Source organism: Cyanistes caeruleus, chromosome 10 (assembly GCF_971803275.1).
Source record: "Cyanistes caeruleus chromosome 10, bCyaCae1.hap1.1, whole genome shotgun sequence".
In the NCBI taxonomy this organism is placed as follows: Eukaryota; Metazoa; Chordata; class Aves; order Passeriformes; family Paridae; genus Cyanistes; species Cyanistes caeruleus.
The window spans coordinates 7,106,692-7,113,889 of NC_141710.1; the positions used below are offsets into that span (position 1 = coordinate 7,106,692).

At 39.2% G+C, this 7,198-nt stretch overlaps 1 long non-coding RNA gene across 3 annotated transcripts in view; it reads left to right on the plus strand.

Moving 5' to 3' along the window:
• The window catches only part of LOC111933225 (uncharacterized), a 51,663-nt gene extending 49,158 nt beyond the window's left edge, over positions 1–2,505 (plus strand). For all 3 annotated transcript variants that reach the window (XR_015274237.1, XR_015274239.1, XR_015274238.1), the window contains one exon: positions 376–2,505. This is a non-coding gene — a long non-coding RNA (uncharacterized LOC111933225). The remainder of the gene's footprint in view (positions 1–375) is intronic.
• Positions 2,506–7,198: the final 4,693 nt, after the last annotated feature.

The window sequence follows — 7,198 nt, forward strand, 5'->3', positions numbered from 1 at the left end:
TTTCTATTTGTAATGATTTTTATTTTTTAATATATGAAACTCCCATGTGTGCTGATTGGAGAATATTTTCTTTGAAATTCTGCTGTCTGAATTCCACAAGAAAATAACCAGGAAGCCCTGTGATGTGATATTGTAACCAGACTCTCACTTAACTACTCATTTGTCTTTTAACTCGGTCGTGGGAACAGTAATTTACTAACCTAATTCAATGCATTTGTTGCCTTTAGAGATCAATGCTGCTCCAAGCAAAGTCAATAACAAAACTTCATTGACATTCCTGGGACCAGATCAGCCCCTTTAGGGTGTGACCTTATAGCATCACAGTTTTTCTGTACAAGTGCTGAAGTATTAACCCGTGTTTTTGTCCTTGCCCAGATCCTGATGCACTGTGTAAAAGGGTGTAAAAGGGACTTTGGGAGGCAGCTGACTTCTCCAAAGAGCTGTGCCAGATGAAACACACAGCCAGGATTTCCAGCCCACTGAACCATGGAACATAGGAGGGCTGTACTCTGAACATGTGGCATGAAGAGGTAGATTATCAATATGTACTAATGATAACCATTCCTTTCCACTACTTGACTATTTTTTTTCCCTCAGGCATAGATAAGGGCTCAAGTTTTTTGAAGAAATCAAATATGTTAAAAAACGTATTTGGGAGGAAGTGTAATTTAATATGAGAAGCATCACCCTTTTGCCAAGAGGTAGGAATTAATGTGCTGTTTGTGTTGTTGGATGAGCTGTACACCAGAATCTTGTTGGACTCAATGTGATAAAGAAATGAGGGTTTGTTTAGGGTGTCAGTGCCATGAGCTTCTGATATTCAGCTCTAGATCAGTGGTAGGATTTGACAATAGCAGGGGCTGCTCTAAACCCCATCAGTTATGGCTGTGAAAGCATTTGGGAGCTCTTAATCTTTAAGCTTTAGACAGAAGGTCGTAGGCAGGGTTGCACAGGAGTCAGTAAGGAAACTGCTGGAGGATGCTAGCAGAAATTCCAGATGATGAAGGTATATGGTAGATAGCTAAAGTTAACAGGAGATACCCAAACTGTTATCCCAACATACAGCACCAAAGAGGAAAAGGACTACCAGTAAAACATTTTAAGATGGTCTCTCCCCATCGAGTTTGCTGTAAGAGGAAAACCTGAATGTGGTAATTAAATGCTTTAAACAAAGAATATGCAAAACACAGAACTGAGTCAGTAGGGATGTAGACAGAATGAGATTTGTCTGCAGCCTGGCAGCTTTTCTCTGAACTGCCCCAGCTCTGTTTAGGTGACTGGGAATGATTCCTAAACCATTCTGAGGCTTCAGATGGGGGTCTTACAGAATGAACAGCAAAACACAACTTCTGCATCTGCAAACAACTCTAGGTTTGGTAAGCTCTAATCATAGTAGCCCCCAAAGGTCTCCTATGTTGTTCCAGTTTAATTAGGCTATTAAAAGAAAACAAACCTGTTCTTGACATTTATGACTATGCAGTGTTCTGTGTTCTTTGTGTCAAGCAAGTTCATCTCTTCACTCTCTCTCCATAGTTTTTTTTGTGTGTGCAGGTAAACTGTTTGAAATTATCCTTTGTTTTATAGAAATTAGTTGAGCCCAGTAAAATATTTCTCCTAAATACCATCCTAAATGCAAAGGCCTTGCTGATATACAGCTGAATATTTAGAGAACTAATTTATTAAGAGCAGAACCAGTAATTTTTTTACTGGAGAGTCCTACAGCTTTATCACATTGTTCTATGTCAAAGTAATGATGCATCAAGCTCCCCACCAGTTAGTGAGGAAGAAACCCTCAGGGCAATTGAAATGAAACAACTTAAAGTGCAGAGTACCTGGCAAAAATCTTACAAGGCTAGACAAGAAGAATGTGGCTATGCTGGAGGTCTGTAACCGCAGTCTCCAGGAGCCTGGAGCCCTGGCCATACCACAGCAGCTCTTATGGACACTTCTTCCTTGGGAAAAATAGATTTATAAATTGATATTTGAAAATGTCTGCACAGGACAGCTTTGTCAATGTGTTTTGGCATGGGATACTGAAAAAAGTCATGAAACTCTCTGTTAACCTTTGATGTGCAAACTCCCTGTTTCATAATAATTAAATAATAATAAGAACAAATAAATAAATTTCAAAATGTCAGGAGGTATTCTGGAAAGATTTCTGTACATTGAAACTTGCAGATTTACAAAACTAGTTATGTATCTGGATATCAAAATTTGTTCATCAAATGCTTTGTAAAGACCTTTAATTGGTCTTTATGCTGGTTTCTATTTGGTCCCCATAGGCAAGTCTTCACAAGACAGATTTTGGCTGTAAAGATTAAACTTTTGTTGTTGTTGTTGTTGTTGTTGTTGTAGTAAATAAATAGATTGCTTTGTGTGTGAATCAGAGAACAAGTTACAATGGAATGATGTATATAATTTCTGTTTCTCAGGTTTTATGCCTAAATCATAATTAGCAAAAGTGTCTGCTAATTAGGCATTATAATAAATGGAATATTACCGCAATTTACTTGTGAATTTTCAAACATGTCTTACTTTTAAAGAGAAAATTTGTGCTGCTATTTGATTATAGGAGTTATTTCACTTGTGTCAGAAATAGTAAATGCTATGAAGAAACAACACAACAAGAATACAGATATTTCCTCCACTGAAATCACAGAGCAACACATAGAAAATATATAAAAAGAATGAAAAAAAAAGTTTGATCATGCTGATGGTCATATACAGATCAAAACTGGGCTTAGGTCTTTTCTAGGGGGTTCCTAAATATAATGCTTTGCATGAGATGGCACTGCTGATAATTTACCTTTTCATTAACATACAGATACCTGACAGGGTGGGGTTTTTGTGTCCCACATACCCTGCTGGGTACCTCTGTGTTATCCTTCATTGCAATTAAAGTAATATTTTTACAGCTGGTATTTCTAGAAAACTACATATGTCATTTATACATACATACATACATACATACATATATCTACAGTATAGAACAACTTTATATGTAGAACTAGTAGATGTGCAAAAAAACCTGCAGGTTCCATTATTTTTGCTTGCATTATTGTTTTAACTTCTGAAGACAGAGAAGCTGACTGACTATTGCAAATTACTTAGGAGTGGTAGACTGAAGTGGCAATTAATCTTCCACCCTTGACTGGAGCTCTCTCTCCTCCTCCTTTACAGCAACTACTGTGTTTCCTTCAGTGTTGATTCACAGCATGAATATTCTCATCAAGAGATGTTCTACTGCAGTTCTGGAAACACAACATTTCTGTGCTGATACATCAGTTATTTTAATGTTCCCTATTTAATTAAATTATTATTATCAATATTGCTTTCTTATGCTTCTGTCTGAGGCAAGGTTAGTGGCTTTATTAATGTCCACATGAATCTTTGTGCCTGAAATATGATGTCAGGTGTTGCCTAAAGTTATTTACTTCATAAATCCTAGGGCTTGGAGTTCAGGCATCTGTTTTGTCTTAGCAGCAAGTTGCAAACTTTTGTCAATAGTAGTAGAACCTACCTGGGATGATATTTTGCTTCATGGGTCAGGGGTTTAAATGAAATATACCACTAAAGTCAGAAGGAGCAACAATGTGTATGTTACAGTATGTTTCAATTCTGCTGTTCTCTCACTGAGACCCTTTAATGGCAGTAATGGATTTTATGGAGAAAAGTAGGGATCAGAAAGTCTCTAAATTCAGGTATTTGTATGATTGCTTTTATTTCACCAGGATCTGTGGTTAAATACCAGAACAGTAGCAGATGTCTTAGCATCTTTAAATTTTACAGCTTTGTTTATAATTTCACTCTGTTAAAGTTTTAATACTTTGAAGTGCATCATACAAGTGCACGTGGCACAACTACCGCTAGAATCACTTCAAGGGGATTTGAGGAATTCTATTCTTAGCAATTTCCTACAGGCAGCTTTTCAAATTCACTTTATTGACTCCAAACTGCTTCAATTTCTACTTGTATAATTTTACAAGAAATATGACAAATGTAACTGTTTTCCCCATGTTTTATGTCCCTAATGAGGAGCAAAAGGTCAAGGACTTTGGGATGGAAGGGGAAGCCAATTACTCTTGCTACTGTGCTTTGGAATACTGCTTGCAACTCACACTCATTTTCTACCAGCAGGATTACAGGACAGTTAATTTCCCTTGAAAGTTTATGAGGCTCAAAGGATTGGGGTTTGTATTTTTTTCCAATGTTTTCTATTCTGGCTTGAAAGAAACTGAAAAATATTCCCTCTGTATGTATGCATGAAAAACATCATGAAAAACAAAAGCTTTTTAGAATATCTAGAACCTGAAGATGAGATAATTTTTAAGGTAATTAGGTGCTCTAAGCTGCAGATAGATGCCTGACTGATTTTCAGAAGCATTTATTTGCCTACCTCATCGGTAGAACTGATATGCCTAGCCTATGAGGTGTTTGTTAAAGTCCTAATTGACTATCTGCTTCTTAGGCACATTAATTAAAAATCTGGTTCTAAATGTCATTAAGAGCTATGAAGGAAGGCAGTCACTGGAAAATAAAGAAAAGGTCAGAAGGAAAACCAGGTCAGTGTCATTAGCAAACTCAATAAATTCTTCTCGTGTCTGATTTTGCACAGCTGACTTGAAGGCTGGATGCTGAGGGAATCACAGGCTGGATTGGGTGGGAAGGGAACTTCAGAGATGCTCTGGTCCACTCCCCTGCCCTGGGCAGAGACACCTTTCACTAGACCAGGCTGCTCAAAGGCCTGTGATGTAAGAAAATAGGGTGGGTAAGAGCTTGCTTTGCCCATAAAATAGATTTGCTTTTCCCATTGCAAGAAGAAAGGTGAAAGTGCAGGGATCTGATTTTGGAAATACCAGGCCTGGCTCCTGCTCAAGAGAAGCTTGTCAGCTCTCACTGTGGCATGGGGCAGGGCTAAGCACTGTGTGAAGGTCTCTTGAGTTATTTCAGTTTGTGACCAGGGGATGTGAGGCCAGGTAATTCATGTTTGTGCCCAAATAGGCACATTGTTCAATATCCTGATTGCAGCCAGTCCTCTGACACAGCCTATGCTGCTCCAGGACTGCCCAGGACACAGCTGCTCCATGGTCCCACTGCACAGCACAGCCAGGCCTCAGCAGCAGGGAGGATTTAGGATCCACTGCTCCTCACCAGATGTGCCTCTTGGCTGGAAATCCTGCTCCAGGGACCAGTGAACTGCATCCATGGGCTTCTGTAGGCTGGGAACTGACTGTGGTTAGATAAGAAACTTTTAGGCTTCAGGCATTAGCTGGAGCCTGTGTGAAACTAAGTCACACAACTTTCTCACTCTGGCCTGAGAAATCATAAGGAGGAATCCAAACAGTCCTTGGAGAAGGAAAACAACCTTTACAGGTGTTGTTTGGATCCTTGCAAGAAACACTCAAGGGGTGTTATTACAAATTGTCCAATGATGGTGATGTGTTGGTTTCAGGACCATTGAGAGTTTTACCTTTCAGGCCTTCTCGAGCCTGTCTATGGAAGAAGATCTGGAATAATAAAACTGACTCTCTTGTGGAACCCAGCTAGAGAGTCTGTGTCATACTTTTGCTGTTCCTAATACAGTGTGACACTGTGGCATGCTTTAAACATGCCCTGATGGCCTCAGAGCCTAACTCAGAGAGTTCTAAAGATCATTTAGGGTAAAATGTAGTGAAGGATTTTAGCCAGTAGTGAGCAGGTCTTTTACAAAATCTAACCTTCAGCTGGGGTCTGCTCCATGGGTCATGGCAAAGGAGAAGAGAGAGGTTTGAGATACTTCAATCTTTCATCCTCAAATGGCTAAATATGCAGAGATCTGTCTGAGGTCTGCAGCCCTGAAATGTGTACAGCCTGAAAAGGGATATGCCTGATGCCAGGTGGCCTTTAAAAACACACAGTTCCATCAGACTGGAACAGAACTCCTTAATGCACTGCTAATTCTTCTCTTCCATTGCTGAGTTCTCCTCTTCTATCAGATGTCATCCAAAGTCCATGGCTTATCTGAAAACTGATACACTTAAATGTCAAAACCATCTGAGGATTTACATAGTCCCTCTGCCCTTTGGTTGTTTCTTTCTTATTTTATTTTCTCTCCTCTCACTTAGATGTCTCTGTGCCTAACTGGAGTATTACTCATAGTCCTAGGAATAGAAATTGGTGGTCCAGGCTTTAATATGCCTGTTGCTTTGCACACTCCCAATTTGAATATGTGATTGATATGAGCGTGTTCTAAATCTTATGTGTTCTATACTCACCTAAACTTTTTCTAACTTTGACAGAACCAAAAACAATTTTAAGCATTTGAAAACAAGCATTTAGAGAAATCACTAGGTGACTGTGGCTATTTTGGTACCATACCAACAAATTCAGGCAAATAAGAGTGGTTTCTTTCTGAAATAGCCTAGTGCTTCGGGTAGAAATTTTGTCTGCAGGGGAGACCATTACATGAGATACATGCTGTGGTAGAATTAAGCAAACTTTAAGCCATCATTCACTGGCAGAACAAAAAATTATATCATAGCAGATCTAGAATTTATACATAAAGACGGAGCTAAGCTCTCTCTGATTAAATGCTGCACAGGTATCCCTCTGTGGTGTGACTGAGCTCAGTCACCAATGAACTTAATTCCTGTGATCCAAAACCTTTGCTGAATAACTCTGGTGTAAATGATCAGAAATTCCAGAGGAAGTCTGGCTGTATTTCAGTGTAGTGGAGAGCACAAACCTCTGTAATGGCAACACGATGAGGCAGGGTTTTGACTGGCACTTGACTTCAAACACTGTTTTACTTGACCTTCAGATAGCACAGCCCCTGCCTGACTGTGTTTGACTTGCTTGTTAGGGGCATTATTTTAGTTTCCTGTTTGATTGCAGAGACCAGGAGATAACTGAACCAATAAATGGTAACTGATTACTTGAGTGGAGTTTAACTAGCAGAGTCTGAGTAATGCAGTGGAGTGATACAGGAATGTTTTGGTTGGGTAGGTTTTTTTTTGGTTTTATAGCCAACATGACAGATCAAAGTTTTCCTGTGAATGGGGGTAGGTAGAGAGATGGATGGATTTTGGTTCTTTGTTTGGTCTGATTTAATTGAATGCCTTAGGAGGATGCATTGTCTATTAAGCACAGACCACCATCAAACAAACAAATAAAACCAAAATTCCTGGCAGTTGTTGCTGAACATTTTGGGTTTCTGGTT